Source organism: Motacilla alba, chromosome 1A (genome assembly GCF_015832195.1).
Source record: "Motacilla alba alba isolate MOTALB_02 chromosome 1A, Motacilla_alba_V1.0_pri, whole genome shotgun sequence".
NCBI lineage: Eukaryota > Metazoa > Chordata > Aves > Passeriformes > Motacillidae > Motacilla > Motacilla alba.
The window spans coordinates 54,651,176-54,667,762 of NC_052031.1; the positions used below are offsets into that span (position 1 = coordinate 54,651,176).

The following is a 16,587-nucleotide window of genomic DNA, read 5'->3' on the forward strand; positions in this document are numbered from 1 at the left end:
GCAGGGGTGAACACCTGGAGCTAATTACCAGCTGCAGGATGTTCAGGTAATGCTTCCACCACAGGTGCTGGCACATCTGCGGTCACAGGCTGGCCAGGGCGTAGTAGCCATACATGAAGATGTGGACGAAGGAGTTCAGCATCCCAACAAAGAAGGCTGAGGAGTGAAGAAGTGAGGGTGAACAAGGCACACGACCTATTCCAGGCTAACCCCGTGAAGGGCTCACAGCCACTATGATGATGCTTCCAAAACACACCACACTCATCTCTGTGCATGAACATTCCACCTGGGATCTCATACCTCCCATGCAAAACCAGAACACCATGGAAGCAGGTCAGCTTCTCCCTTCCTTCACCATCCACAATCATTGGATGGGTTGGGTTGGAAGGGACCTTAAAGGCCGTCAGCTCCAACCCCCAAGGCACATATCGCACTAGAGCTGCCCCAAAGCCCCATCTCATCTGGCCTTGAACACTGCCAGCATTGGGGCATCCATGATATAGCCATCCCATATCAAGTGTTCAGAGACAGAGAAGGGCTTCAAAGGCAGAGGAGAGACTTTGATCATCTGACCTAAGCATTTCACACCATTCTGGTGTCAAGGCCGTGTAGCCAAAATGACTTCCCAAAAAAAGAATGCCCCAGCATCTTGTATAGGACCTACCTAGAGTGGCTTAGTACCCAGATGCTTCTCTTCCAGTTGAGCAAAAAGGGGCAGCATTCTGGGTACAGCCCAGAAATGGGCACAGCAAGAGCAGGAAACAGAGCCAGAACCTGGGCTGCTGCCCCATGGCCTCTGAGTGGGGAGAGAGGGAGCACTGCTCTGGGAGGAGATATACATAGACCATCTGTGGGATGTTATTTTCTTCTGTTTGGACCCACTCTGATGGTACACGGTTATTCTGGGTGAGGCAATGAACAGGGCAGCCTAAATAGCCCCAAGAGCTGAGCAGATGGGATCATCTGAAATGCACATGTTTTTCTCACCTTTGGAAGTAAGTGGGCTTCCTACCTGCCAGTCAGCCCATCTGCACTGTTAATGCTACCTCCATGGCCCAAAAAATCCATGAGAAACACAAAGTTTTCTTGCAGCAGCATTTCTTGCAAGCATACCTTGTCCTCCAGGCACATATTTGACCCCTGATCACCAGATGAAGAGCATAGAGCCATGATGGTACACGTGCAGAAATGTCACCTGCTCTTGTTTCTTGCACAGAATTAAGAAAACCTGAAAGAAGCCAGGCAAAGGAAAAAGTTGAGTCGATGTGTTTAGACAAAAATTTCACAGCAAAAAGTTATAAAAATAGCTAATGATGAGTCTGAATCTCCCAAACCCATTTCCTCTGCCATTGACAAAAACTGGTGAAACGCAATAGAACTTATAGGGGGAGCTGGAAGACAGAATTTCTTCCACAAAGCCCCAAATATTTTTATGTCTCGATTCAGGACCCAAAGTCCAAAGAGGACACATCTGAGACTCTGACTGAGCTACCATACAATTCACAGCTGCTTGGATCTGCTCCTTTTCAGGACATAGGTTGTATACATACTGCTACCAGACAATAACCCACAGAAAATCCACTGTGTTGAATGGCCAAACCCTCCTGGAATTTGCATTAGTAAAGAGAATAGTTTTGCCAGATGAATACGTGTCGGGTCACTGCATTTCACCATGCACATTCATACACATACACAACAAAAAGTGAATCTGCTTTTCAGGCACTCAGGACTGGCAAAAAGCTCTTTTTGTTGCTGATGCAAACAGAGAAGGGATTGGCCAAAACCCTGGCAATAGGCGTAGGAAGGATGCACATGTTTATTCACATTTCAGTGGGTTGTGAACTTACACCCCAGAGAGCTGTGGAATTTCAGGCTAGGACACTGCTGTCTTTTGCTGGCCAAGCAGAGGCCTTGTCCAGTCACTTAGTTCATTTACAGCACAGAAGAACACCTGAAGACAAGCTGTAAAGAGCTGGACTTTCAATTCCTCCAGGACACAACCTTTAGTGCAGAGCTCTGGGAAAATCCATGGCAGTGGAGATGCCAGGACTTGTCCAGCTCCTTCTCAGCCCCACTGTTAATCAGCCAGCCAGGCATTAGCAGAACCTGTGTGGCACCAGCAGCCAAAATTTTGGGGACCCACATGGCAGCAGCCAGGGGTAAAGCCTCTCCCCTAGCACTGTGCCTAGCCTCAGGAAGGGTGCTGGGGAGGGAGTGTGTGCAGCCAAGGGATGGAGACAGGCAGCAAATCAATACAGGATAAACCCAGGACATCAGTTCTGGCACACTGCCCCTTTCTGACAAAGAAGTATTTGTGTCCAGCCCTGCTCCCGCTGAGGAGCTGAGCCCTCCTTACCGCTGAGGAGCTGAGCCCTCCTTACCGTATCCAGCAGCTCGATGACTTTGGAGAAGAAGAACCACCCACACACTTCTGCCATCTGCTGGGCAGCACAAGGCACGGCGGTTAGAGCTTTACTCAAAATCAACACATCTTCAATCACACTGTATCCCTGCCTAACCGGGGTCTGCAGCAAGGGGAGAAAATTAAGGTTGTTTTTTTTTTTTTTTTTTTTTTTTTTTTTTTTTTTTTTTTTTTTTTAGCTAAACCCCTCTGCTAAAAGAAGGGTTGAGTGAGATTTCTGTCATACAAGGCAGAGGATATAAAAATCAGTTTTCTTGTTGGAAGAGATCACCCAGAATCCTTATAATCCATGTGAAGAATCACATCTATTTCAATAATCAATTTGCAATATTGATACTTCAGCTGGTAAGATCACCCACTCTGCAGTGGTCAAAGAGCAAACTTAGATGGCTGGGTTGACTGACATGATTAATTTTAGAGAACTAAAGCAAAGCACCACAACTGTTGAAGGAGACAATTTAGTGGAATAGATGTACAGGCAACAACAAACTGGAGTCAAAACCTTCTTAGCCATGCAAATTGCTATTTATGAGCAAAAGAATCTGCCTAGCCATGGGAAGGCAGGGCCTAAGGCAAGCTTTCTCCAGAACTGTACCCTCATTCCCAGCTCACTCCGGCTGTAATCCACTGGCTGGCACAGGTAGCTGTAGTTGGCCAAGACTGAAGTGACCAGAAACTCAAACAGACAAAAAGCAAATAGAAATCAATTTTCTGTTCAATGCCATCTGTTCCAAAAATGATGGGCATATTAATGCTAAGGTAGTGGGGTCTCAGTCTTACAGTTACTGACAGATATCCATGGACAAATAGTAAAAACTTAAATAAAGTACTTCACATCCTGGTTGAAATATTAAAAAATGCAAATTTGGCCTGGGAAGATTTGTAACTCTTTGTGTAATCACTGGAGGGCTCAAAACTACTTCAGCAGGAATACTGAATTCTAGGCTTCTGAGTCTCTCTGAGAAACTCTGTTCTTCCTTTGCAAAGATTCCAGGCTGTTCTGTTTTGGTAGGTTGTGTTTGCCTGTTCATTGGAAAGCCAAAAACTGGACCAAGTAACCAGTACAACTGAACAATCAAGCACAGAAAAGCAATTTGTACACCTGTTGTCAGATGGAGCAGCCTTTGTTAAAAAAAAAACCAAAAGCAATTAGTGTTAATGTAACACTTGTGATACAAATTAAAAGGGCATATATGTTGGCATCAGAATGTTTTTGAAACATATTTGGCCATGTTCCCTCAAAGAGTTTTCAGTGGCCTACATAAACTTGGGGGAAGAGGCTTTGTAGAAAGGCTTATGCATTAAGAACAAGCAGAAAAAAAGTTCTTAACACTCTCAGCAGCAGGAAGACAGAGAGAGCTTGGCACTCCTGGAGAGAATGGCCAACTTTGGAAAACCATAGAATGTTAAGGGGTTGGAAGGGATCTTAAAGATCACCTAGTCCCAACCCCCTGCCTTTGGCAGGGACACCTTCCACTAGTCCAGGGGTTCTCTTCCTCAGAGATAGAACCATCACCATCCAGACTCAAGGCGAAATGAGGCCATTCCACATTGTCCACACAATCTGTGCCTAATGGGGAATTGTCAACTTGCAATTCATCCATTCAGGATAAATGAAACTCTGTGTTAATTTCATGAATGGCAGGGGTATTGAGAGATGGGAGGAAATCAAGCACAGTAGGACAATACTGCTCCTCTTGCGGCAAAACAGGGACATGTCCAAGCCAGCTCCCACTCCATTCAGCAGAGTCCATCAGCAAAAGCTGTTCAAACCCTGGAATCTGGAGGCTCTGGAATTCAAACCCTTCTCAGGCTTACCTAGGAGCCAATCCTGCCTCCTCACCTCGTAGAACATGTAGCTGGATAATGCCACCATGGCCAGGTTGTAGGTGAGTAGTGGAGCCCGCAGCTCCAGCCGCCGCTGCTGCTACATGCAGGGTGGTCCCAGTGCTACCATGAAGAGGTAGGAGGTGAAGACCAGGGCAACTGGAAGTGAGGAGTAAACCAGTGGCCACGGGCCTGTCCTTGGATCTGAGAAGCAAAACACACAGCCACAGCTGGCACCTCCACACAGCACAGGGTGGATATATTTAATTGTATTTCAATACTTCCCTTTGGTGCACTCGCTGCAGAAAGAAAATTGGTGTCTTTGTGTCTTTGCAAAGCTGCACCTCAGTCCTTCTGCTTTGACTCTGCCAAAAAGTTTTAGCCCAATTTTTGGGTATGGACTGCGTACTGGAAGGCAGATCTTTCCTGGGATGAGCTGGAGCCCTCTCTGGGCAAAAGGAGTGATCCCAGACACTGTGCAGGGAGGCACAGGAGCAGCCAAAGCAACAGTGGCTCCTCAGAGGTGTAAATTTTCAGCTTTATAATAAAGGTGTTTCAATCACTGGTGTTACTTCCTTACAATCCTCAGGATATCTGAAATTCTCCACTCCTTCGTTTTTATATCTGTTCATACAGTAGGCTCTCTTAAGAAGCATGAATTCACTGGGAAATGCCAAAACTTATCCCTGCTGAAACAGATCTTTGGTCCTACAGCAAAGGGAAATTGAAGAGATTTTCTGTCATGCTACCTCCTCCTAATCCTGCTATCATCCAGGATATATTATATCAGCAAAAACATCCCAGGCACCATTCATGCTTTCCTTTCCTGTGTGATCACTGCTGTGTTGAACTCCTTCATTTTTTTATAAATGACGTACCAGTCTGGGCCACTCTGTTAATCCCCCTCCCTTCTAAACCTTCCAGATCTTTATGATGGCTGTTATAGGCTGTGTCAGGAGCTCTTTGATATTCCATTTCTAGATTTAGCAGTTCATCAGAAGTCCTGAATCACAATTCACACACTCTTGTGAAATTTAAATCCTGAAACATTTACTGAGCATTATGTAAAGTCTGAGCATTATGTCTCATGTCTTCCTCCTGCAAATCTGCTGTTCTACCTTCATGGCATTTTGTGGCTTTTCTTTACATCGAGAAATACATCAGAGCCCTTTGGGACCAAATTGAGCCCTTTGGGACCAAATTGAGCCTTTAACTACTGAAAATCTGATATCTCCTCACTGCAAACTGTCAAATTTCAAGCACTGAGGAGTGGTTACTGCCAATATTTCATTTGATAACAGGTTTTCCTGGCATCACAAAGAGTTTAAACCCCAAAGTATTAACTCTTTGGTCAACTAAGCTTTCCCATGACACACGAATATGCATTTAAAAAAATCACTTCCTTAAGTACTCCAGACTCAACAGACAATTTCAAGCATTAATTGCTCCTCTCCCACTGGGAAATTCCCTGTCCTTTCATTCCTTACTGTGATTCAACTGGAGTGTCAATGAAATATATTTCAAGACTAAGGAAAGTTTGTGATCATGGAGTAGGAAAAGTGGAATCTGCTTAGTGAAGAAAATGTGGGCTAGTGTAAGGATTGCATTCCTTCTAGGTTTGGTTTTCATGATCATGCTGTTTATGCAGAAATTCCCATTTTAGACAGCATCTCTACCTACCTCCACTTTCAAGAATCCAGTTGTAGAATTCTGGAGTTTTCTGCCAAGTTGAAGCCATCCCAAGTTCTAGAAAGAAATTAACTTGACTGAGTCAGGAATGAGGAGGCTCTTTAGACAAAGGCTCAGAACTACAGCTAATGAAAGGATAGTAGTTTGCTTTCAAAAAAATAAACTTTTAGACCAGGATTAAAGTCCCCTTTAAAAAAGGAAGAAAGCAACCTCCCCCCCCCCCCCAAATGATTAGCTACTTAACTCTTAACTTCCATATTTTCTTTATTTACAAATTAAAAAAAAATATTATTTAATTTCCAGATTTTGATATCTCATGGAGTTTTCACCTCTAAAAATATACTCTGAGCAGCTGCATGTGATCTGCCAGATCCAGGAACGAACTGCCAGTACACCTGGGAAATCAGTCACATTGCATTTTTTCCTAAAGCAGTGTGGGCACAACATGCACATGAGGATACACACCAAGTGTCATAACTGCATCTTTCCGCAGGTAGTATTGGATATTCCCTGTGCTGCAAGGCAGCTAGGGATTCATTCAGCACTGCTGCAGCTCCAGAGGTGTTAACAGAGCTGGCTATTTGCTTTTCTGAGGCCCCAGTTTATACATTAATTTTTTTAAATCTTGTATCGATTCTGTAATATAGTATATAAAGTAGAATACTCTTACATACTATCATGATCCTCCCCTTCTTTGCTTTAGTAGGGAGATGCTTTCAAAGGCACTTGGAAGTTCTCCTAGAAAATACTTTACTGCAGTTAGTTTCAAGAGCTTGAGCTACCTGATCCACTTCTCTCCATTAGCAAACACATAGGACCAGCTTCCTCCCAGTTTCATCTCCTGCTGGCATTCAGAAAAGCACATTTTCTCCTTTGACCCTTCCTCACAGACTGTGACACTCATGCCCAATATCGTGTTGGTGACAGACTACCCCAAATTTCTCTCCTGCAATTAATCCTTAGAGTCAACCTCCTTTTTGGGGTGTCCCTCTGACACAAAGCCAGAGACCCCTGGGAGGTGTCACACCCATCCTAACTCAGAGCCACCTGCCCGTGTTATCCGGGTGGACTCTGCCAGCAGCCAGATTAGTCGGCGATTATCAGCGGGCTCAGAGTCAATCCCACAGGGATTCCACACGGTTACAAGTCCCCAAAAAATCCACATGCATTCCAGCTCACTCCACTTCCCTTCCTTCCCCCCAAACCCGTCGGGAAAAAGCATGAAGGAGGAGCAGACTCACCGCAGCAGCACAGCCGGTTCCGAGCATCCCTTTCTACAGGGCTGTCCCCAGCCAGTCGCGGCGCCGGTGGAGCCGGCAAGACAAGGAGCTGCAGACTGCACTCAGCCTTCCTCTTCACAAGGGAGGTAAGTGCATTTCCTGCGAGGTCTCCCACAGCCATGGTGGATCTTCAGGCCACCTTCTTCAGTCTCCCAGTGGTGGCCACCTAAACCCCACCGCGAGCCGCAGGCACCGTGGGGTTGTCGCGCAACTTTTCCAGAATAAGAGGTTACATTACATACTCCTCCCCACCCCTTGCCTCTCCCCACACGGTTTATCTGATTAGGGGACTAGAAACGAATGAAGAAGATTCCTGGAATTCCACAGGAGTGAACCATTGACCTCTAGTGCCACGCTGGGGAGCCCGGCCCGGTCAAGTGGGAACCGGGCCAGCATTTTTCTGCAGGTTTCTTCAGGACATGATAACTTTGCAGACAGAAAAAGACTAGGGATCTCGGCTGGAAAGCAGTCAGTTTGAAGCACTCCTTCGGACCAACACAAAGGGCTGACATCAAGCCTGTGGTGTGTTCAAAATAAGTCCAGACCACCAAATGAGGGGGCAGAGAACAGGAGAACAGTGGGAACTCACTCACTCACTCACAGCAGGGAAAACTCAGCTGGAGTCATCCCCTTATATCCAGCCTGTGTCCCTGGGGGAGTCACTGTTTTTAATGACAGGAGAATATTTGGAGGGGTGTGACAGAGATACTAAGTGATCTCCAGCAACTGCATCAGGGGAAAATGCAGAGAGCTGCAGTGATTCAGTCCCACATGGGGGGACCAATGTAGAACCAGGAGCCTGGACCCCCATCCTCCAAGAAACAGCCCAAAGCCAAGTGATGGGGTTCAGTTTGGTCACATGGGGCCACCTGGGGTGTGGATACATCCTCTTCTTTCCCCAGTGGGCACAGATCATTAGCAAACTCCAAATAAACTAGAGGGTAGCACCAGTTCTCATACCACTGCATTGTGTCTGTCACCAGATCCATGACAAACGTTTGTGAAGGGCAAGGCACCAAAGATTAGCTTTTCAAAGCAGCTTTAGGAATTAGGCAGATGATGTGCTGGGAGTTTTTCATTGAAAGACATCATGTGCTGATGCTGCTGGACAGCTATTGCATTTCTATGATTTATGGAAACAATGGAAGAATTTAAACAAATATTTTTGGGAAAGGTGATTTAGGATGAAGGCTTTGAATTTGGGGGGGGTCAGGGGGTTAGAAGGGCAATCCAGTCTAGAAGAGGGTTTGACTGACCTTTGATAGCATACTGGGTTTTTGCTGACCCAGGGTCAGGGAGACAATTATTGTGGACTTTACAGTGAACTTTACACCTTTTTTTAGTTGGTTTTTTTTTTTTTTTTTCTTTCCTGCAGAGCTTTCTTTAAAGACCTTTCCTTGAAGTTTTCTAATTGCTCATGAACCAGCAGGTTTCATTTCTATATTTTTGGTGCCCCAGTCCTAAAAAGGATTCAATGATTTATCTGTGTGAATCAATGGAACTGATAGAAAGGACTGGTCTGATTTATCTGTCACATGTAGATAGAACTATATTTTATTATATCCATCTGGTAGTTTAAGAAATGTTTGTTGAGTTATTTATGTTGATGTATATGACTCAAAATTACAGACACAAAACTTTTCCATCAAATCCTTTTTACCCTGGTGAAAAAAAAATCACCTGCAGTGAATTTTCACCAATTTCATTTGGGGCAAACTATTTCATTGTTCACATAAACTGGATGGTTTTTTTTTTAATACCATGAAACATATTTTATTTTTTAAAACCTTCCCTCTTCCTGAAATATTCCCAGTGGTGCAGTTGCAGATGTTCACTAGCACAGCTGGCAGATGGAGAGATGTCCTCAGCAATGTTGTACTTTTGCACTCCAGGAATGGGTGTCCTTTGATGAATGTCAGCACAACTGTGAGGGCAGCTCTGCAGGGACTGCACACAAAAGCCTCAGGGCTTTTACTTTCAGGAAGAACTCAGTAGAAAAATAACCCCCAACATTGCTCCTTCACTGAAATAGTATTAGGGGAGCTCTTAGTGCCAAAGTGAATTGGGTTTTTCATTCAGTGATTTGGCAAGAAAAAAGGGGATTGCAGGGACATGAATGACAGGCACAGTAATAAGGAACTCAATTATGTAGAATGTGTGACAACTCAGACAACTCCATCAGAGATTAAAAAACATATTAACCAGTGAAAAACCTGGCTATCTCCAGCATAGTTTAGAGGTGATTGCCACAAAATCATTATCAATAGCAATTATCAGCAGGAAAACAATCCTCAAAGCTTCTAGACTATGCAGCTTTTGCTCTTTGGTCCTGTGATTGCTGTTGCTTCCAACCAGAGCTGTACTAAAAGCACAAATTACCAAAGGAGACCTGTTCTAATGCTTGAGAAAGGAAAGGAGCAGGGAGCCACTCTCATCTGGATACACAGGCTACGTCATGGTGCTGCTCTGAACCTCACAGCAGAGACTTGGCAGATTATAAAAACACAAAATGGTTTGGGTTGGAAGAGACCTTAAAGATCAGCCAGTTCTACCCCCTACCATGGGCAGGGACACCTTCCACTAGCCCAGCTTGCTCAGAGCCTCGTCCAGCCTGGCCTTGAACACTGCCAGGGGTGGGGCAGCCACAGCTTCTCTGGGCAACCTGTGCCAGGGCCTCAGCACCCTCACAGGGAAGAATTTCTTCTGGATATCCAACCTAAACCTGCTCTCTGTCAGTGTGAAGCTGTTCCCCCTTGTCCTGTCACTCCAGGCCCTTGTCAAGAGTCTCTCTCCATCTTCCCTGTAGGCTCCCTTCAGGGACAAGAAGGCCACAATGAGGTCATCTCAAAGCCTTCTATTCTCTAAAGAGAAGAAGGTGATCTTTAAGGTTTCTTCCGACCCAAAACCATTCCGTGATTCTCTGATCTTCTGCAGCAGAACACACTTTCAAGTGATATCACCAACCTGCTCAAATCAACAAAACACCAAATAATAGCAGCAGGAATTTCAAACTGGGTCAAAGAATATCTAATCACTTAAGGCACCAGAAACTTAGCTACCAGCACACACTTAAAGATTTGATGTGGCCAGATACCTTCTCAAAACTTGCACATACCTGGCCCTTGGAACTCCTGAATGGCATCAAATTTGCTTCCTGTGCAATTCAAGGGGATCAAACTGCTCAAGTGTTTGACGCATGCAGATATTCAGATGTAGTGTTTTATATGCAGATAATAAAAAATACTGGAAACTTATGTATGGAGCTGGCTTCAATGAGAGGTAAATATCACAGCTGAGGATACCACAAAACAGGAAGGAAGGTGACAAACCCACAGATCTCTTCCTCAGCTCATATCTACATGTGCACTCTTGCTAAACAAGCTACTCATGGGATAACACATTTACAAGACAGGGTAAGTTCAAGTATTGTCAACACTTCCAGCAGATGAAGCACTACCTTGCTCCTTGGTAAGGTAGTGCTTCAGAGCAAGCTCTGAACTCCTGAAATGGTATCTGTGAATATATTGCTAAGGGAGGTTCATGTCATCTCCCCTAATTCATGCTTTTTAACAACCACCTCAGCTCTCAATTGCTTGCAACAGAAATAGATGGCAGCTGATTTTATGAGTACTCTCTCAACAATGGGGAAAACAATAATAGATGTTTTCACAGCAATAGAATTTCCCACAGAATAATAATTGAATGGTTGAGTTAGTTTTGCTAATATGCAATTACCAACTTTATTTATGTTTCTGGGGAAATACAGTGGCTTCAGGTGACAATCAGCCACCACTAAAACACTCTGAAGATCTCACCAAACTTTTCAGTACATCTGGGTCTAGTCCACAAAGCTCTTGTGCGTGAAAAAATCCAAACTCACAGCAAAAAGAAGCCCTTAAGAGGTCCAGTAAAGCAGCTGAAGATGCTTCTGGCACAGGGATTGTGTTTCTTGATTGCCTTCCTTATGCACCATGCAACCAACTGCATAGACCTTGAAAGGTTTAGAAGAGGAAGGAATTTTTGGCAGAGGTACTGAGCAGACTGTCTCTGTGCATAGGACTGGGAAATTGCATCAACTCTCGTGTAAATTGCGGTCTCAAACCCCAGTATTTTAATTTTACCAGCATAGATTTTTCAGTTTAATTAACCTGTGGGGGGTCTCAGAAAAGTAAATTCAGTCTCTCCGTGCCTCAGTTCCCAGAGCTGTGAAGGAGAAGGAAACCTTGTCTCTCCAACAGGAGTGTGGTGAAGGTGATTCGCAGTGAGTAGAGAGCCAAATCTGCCATGTTCCACTCATCTGGGTGCAAACTAGGGTACTTCTGGCTCTGGGGCTGCTGTCTTAGTGACCTTGGGCCATTAATTTCAAGTGTGAACCATCTAATAAAAGCCCTAAATGTAGGTGTCTACACCTAATGAACTTCTGCAAGGCTTAAGGGAGTTTTAAAGGCTGATCCAGCTGTCCACACAGAGGAATGTGCTGACATTCAGGGTGCCCCAAGGTATCTCACCTGAGCTCCCACTGTTCTGGTAGGCAAAGGATTCCTGCAAGCTCTGTGTCATATCTGTGAGATCCACATGGATCTCAGACCTATCTTATGGCATCTCCAGTGGCACTGAACACCTTCCTATGTACAGGCATCTGAATTGAGTCCTCTTTGCTTCTGTCAGCCTTGCCTACTTCATGAGTTCTTTGAGATAAGAACCTTCTCTCGTGATGTGCTTTTATGACCAAGCATCAGTCTTGGTTGTGGGAGCCTGAAACAGCCCTGTCTTCAAAAATGCATTCTCAAGTAACTCCTAGGCCTAGAGAACTCAGAAAGCTTTGGCTTTTATCTCAAAATCTGCTGTCTTTTCAGCATGTCTTGAATCAGTGTTATTTCAAAATTGCACTGTGACTGGCAAGGAGAAGGGACTTAATGCTGATCCCAAGCATCATCCAAAAACCTCCCAGAAATAAGCTTATGTATTGATCAATTGGCTAATAACAATCTCTTCAAAACAAAAAACAAAAAACCAAACAAACCAAAAATCAAACCTTAGGCATCATGGTAGCAACAAGGTTTTTATGCCATGATGTTGGCATAAAAGGAGTGAGAAGCCAAAAGAAAGAGAAGGTAATGAGCCTTCATTTAGATATACAAGGGATGCCAGGAATATTGTTCTAGTCCCAGAGCTCTACAAAGAACACAGAACAAACTTGATTGTACAGTAGAAGCAGCTTGTGGATCTCCAAACCCAGACCTCATGGCCTTTCCAATATGCTGCAGCCACGGGTAGAGCACAGACTGAATTCCTGCTATAATTAGTGCAGTACCCATGTAATGAGAGTACAGTGCTGGTGACTGCTGTCTCTTGTTTTCCCATCTAATCAAGGGAATAGAGAATCTCCATGTACCTGTCTCTTGGTGAAACTTGAATGTTTCAGTGCTTCTGAGAACTTTCCTCTTCCATTTCACTCCCACACAAACCCAACAACAACACTGAGCTGAGAAATTAATTCTGACCAGCTGTTCCTATTGAAGGGAAAGCACATAATAGAACTTGCCACTGAACATCCACTGCCATTGGAGAAGAGATTATTTTTCCTTTTTTTTCCCCTCTAGTTTCTGATATTCCTATATTCCTCCACTATGTGCACTCAGCTGATCAAACATGCCAGTCATAACAGATGCTGCTTCAGAAGCTGAAGAGAGACATTAAATGGTGCACAAATGTTGTGCAGGCCACTTGCAAATGTCTGGGGTTCACACTGTAGGAAAGAGGATGCTCTTGTAATTGTAATGCTGCTGCTGAAAGAAAATAATGTGTATTCTGTTTTTAAAATCAAATGCTCTGAATTACCACATCAACATCTGTTAACCTCATGGGGGTTCTGGAAGTCTAGGACAACTCTTCCTTTATTTTTGTTTGCCTGGCAGATACCCATATCATCCTCCCTCTGCAAAGATGTGTCCACCAAATTAAACTTACCTGGATCCCTCTGGGATGGTACTGTGCTTTCATCCCCTTCTGTTCCTGCCCTACACCTGGAGAAACCTCCCAACAGAAATTAGTATGGCTCCTTTTTATCATCCAACCTTTCCCCCTAATTATGCCTGCAAACTGCTTGTGGTCAAGCAGACCATGATGTATCCCCAACTCTTTCCATTTCACCTTTTATTCCCATTTTGCCTGCTCCTGCTTTTCTCCTGCCCATGCCTGTAATGCACTGGATAGTGTCTAACATGCAGATTGCAGGCTCTGCAGAGTCTGATTCCCTGTGCAGTGACTACCAAACTATTTATGGGAGCAATAAAAATTGAGGATGCAAAATCCTCTTTCCTTCTCTAATGATCTGGTACATCTGCTCCCAGTGATCTGGAAGCCAAACAGAGCAGATATTTATAGGAGCCAGAAAATGAGCAGTTCAACTTTCCAATGGTGGATTTTGGAGCCAATAGGCAGCACAGAGTGTTCTGATCTCTGTCCTCTAAAGCTATTACTATGTGGAGAACAGCAGACACCTTCCTGAAATTGCCTTATATTTACAATAGCAAAAAAGATTCCGTTTTGTCATGATCCATCCTGAATCTCTATCTATGTGTAACATAGAAAATTTCACCTTGAGTTAAAGTAACTCATGACAAAAGACAGTGACATGAAATCCTTACTGAGGCAACAAACAGAAAAAAAATTGCAACGTGTCTACTGGGTAGGACTTTGAGAGCAGTACATAAAATCCAGCCAAAGTCATGAACACCCTTTTTCAAGGCCAGGTTGGATGGGGCTCTGAGCAACCTGGTCTAGTGGAAGCTGTCCCTGCCCAAGGCAGGGGGTTGGAACTGGATGATCTTTAAGGTTCCTTCCAACCCAAACCATTTTGGGATTCTCTGACAACAGCGTGGTTGATTCACTGGGAAAAAAACCTGCCATTCCCCCTCCATTTACTGCAGAAAAAGAATGTAGTTGGGACTCCTCCAGTTCAGATTCCTTGAGCCTGTGGTGAATCAGTCAATAATAGAAGGGCCATACACAGTCAAACAGCTGCAGATAAAAGTGACATGACTCCTTTGCAACTCCCCGAGGTATTATGAGATTTAATTACTGTTTTATTCTTAGGGACCCTTACAGAAAGGCAATCTGTTCATAACAAGAACTGTAAATATCATTGCTGCTGCTGGCAAGTACAGTCCTCATAAAGGTGGCAACAAATGAGCCAGAATAACACACAGGAATTTCCTCTCCTCCTGCTTTCCATTCCCCTGCAACCACATGGAGTCCTAGGGAAAGTTAACCTGGCCTACAGGCACTGGTCTTGTCATAATTCCAGGCTACAGGCCAAATCCTGAGGGATGATGTGGGCTAGCTCAAGGTACTTCAACAGACTTCATCCTTCCTTTTTATCTTGACCACTGTGAGAAGTTTGGAACTTATCTATTTGGGATTGTACATGCTGCTTTGGTTTGTGGGTTAGTCCTTCTTGCCCTACAGTGCTTTGAGACACAATCTTCTACACACCAGTGTGGGAAAAACACAATGGTAGAAGATTCTCCTAGCTTGAAGGCAACAAATCATCCCTCTGAGAGGAAAACACTGATCTCTGACATGGGAGACACAATGGAGTACAGAGCAAGCACTTACCTTGGAAAGAAAGCTTGGTTCTGAGTATGCAGGTCACACACTCCTGTCTTATCTGTTTGTTAAAAAAATGGAGGGTGTACAATTTGTCTTCATCTGTCTTATAGCAGATGAAGGAAGCCTTTTAATGACTTTCTGTCAGGAGGAGATTTAGACAATTAGAATATGATATAATGACTCTGTAGCTAGCAAGACCCAAACTAATGATATAAAGAAAGCAGACAGAAGAAAAAGAGGCCTTCTTTTGCAAAAGAATGTCTACATGGCTCATGGGCTTCCTTAAGACTACAGAGATTGTGCACTGAAATTAGGATAATCTGCTGAGCTCCAGGATGATAGTTCCATCTCTGTGCTAAGTAGGTAAGGAAGAAGATTTAGAGAGATTTGGAAATTTCCTGATGCCCCTTGGAAAAGCATCTCCAAAGGCATGCATTTAGGACTCTGCTTAGTGCCAGCACAGGCAGTCACCATGCTGGTTTGTGCAATGCCAGAATTGCCCTCCACACAAGTCACTAGCAGATCCCTCCCATCTGCTTACAAAATATTCATTTCAGGATTTCACAGCCTCACCTGCCCAGCCCCTTCCCTGGGAGCAATGTCTTAGCCAAAAACCAGCTGCCAGCAGTAAGAGGTGATGAGAGAAGGGCCTCATGTCACATCTGAGAGCTCACAGTAGTATCCTGGGGAGCTGGTGACACTCCTTCAGCACTGTGGGAGGGGTGCAGCAAGGTTTCAACCCCATGAATGGCAGCAATTTCTCATAGAGAGGACAGACCTGCTGTGGCCCTAAATTAATAACACTTCAGCACCTTCAGCACTATGAGGAAATCACTTCTGTTTGGGCCCTTATACCTCAATTAAATGGATTATCAGAATATCGTGTAGATCCCAAGCAAGTATTTGTTCTCTCTGAGCTACCTGGAAATCAGCCATAGATGCCAGGGCTCAGCTGTGGACTAGGGACTTATGCCAGTTATTTTATTACCTGATTTGGGTTGTTGTTTTTTTTTTTTTGTCATGTAGCCATGAGTCTTTAGCCATGTCTCAGGCGTCATAGTCTCTTCTTCTATACTTGGGAACATTTAATAGCTGCAAGAAATCTGTTCTAAAAGTTGATTCAGCAATAGGATCATAGACTCTTGGACTCTAGGATCATTGGGTCCAGCTCTTGGCCCTGTACAAACAACACCCCAATAATCCCACCCTGTGCCTGAGAGCATTGTCCAAATGCTCCTGGAGCTCTGGCAGCCTTGGGGCCATGACCATTCCCTGGGGAGCCTGTTCAGTGCCCCAGCACCCTCTGGTGGAATAACCTTTCCCTGATACCCACTCTAACCCTTCCCTGACACAGTTCCAGCCGCTCCCTGTGTCCTGTCCCTGGTCACACAGAACAGAGATCAGGGCCTGCCCCTTCTCTTCCTCTCCTGAGGAAGCTGCAGAATTGCTGTGAGACGTCACTCAGGATGCCCTGCAACCAGACTATTGTACAAAATTAATGATTTTTTTTCACTGTGGGTCATGAGAGGGAATGTTTGAGAAATGTTGGCACTATTTGTACCAAAATGGTCCAACTCATATATCCCCTGGACAGCACTGGCAAGTGTAAATCATAGAATAGCCGGGGTTGGAAGGCGGCTTAAAGATGACCCACTTCCAACACCCCTGCCATTGGCAGGAACACCTTCCACTAGACCAGGTCCCTTCCATAGATCCAAGATAGGGCCTAAAGAGGCTTAAGCCCAAGATATTGCT

At 44.5% G+C, this 16,587-nt stretch overlaps 1 protein-coding gene across 14 annotated transcripts in view; it reads right to left on the bottom strand.

Annotated features, from left to right (window-relative positions):
• The window catches only part of LOC119707969 (potassium voltage-gated channel subfamily A member 5-like), a 42,300-nt gene extending 32,474 nt beyond the window's left edge, over positions 1-9,826 (bottom strand). For 5 of the 14 annotated variants that reach the window (XR_005258918.1, XR_005258908.1, XR_005258909.1 and 2 more), the window contains exons 1-5: positions 6,613-9,826; positions 5,930-5,995; positions 4,241-4,453; positions 2,382-2,525; positions 1,114-1,228 (exon numbers count right to left, since the gene is read on the bottom strand). The gene's annotated coding sequence lies outside the window, so the exon portion shown is untranslated. Of the gene's footprint in view, positions 1-28; positions 2,526-4,240; positions 4,454-5,929; positions 5,996-6,612 lie in introns of all 14 variants that reach the window. The other 9 variants (XR_005258917.1, XR_005258916.1, XR_005258914.1 and 6 more) reach the window with 9 other exon arrangements.
• Between the last annotated feature and the right edge of the window lie 6,761 nt (positions 9,827-16,587).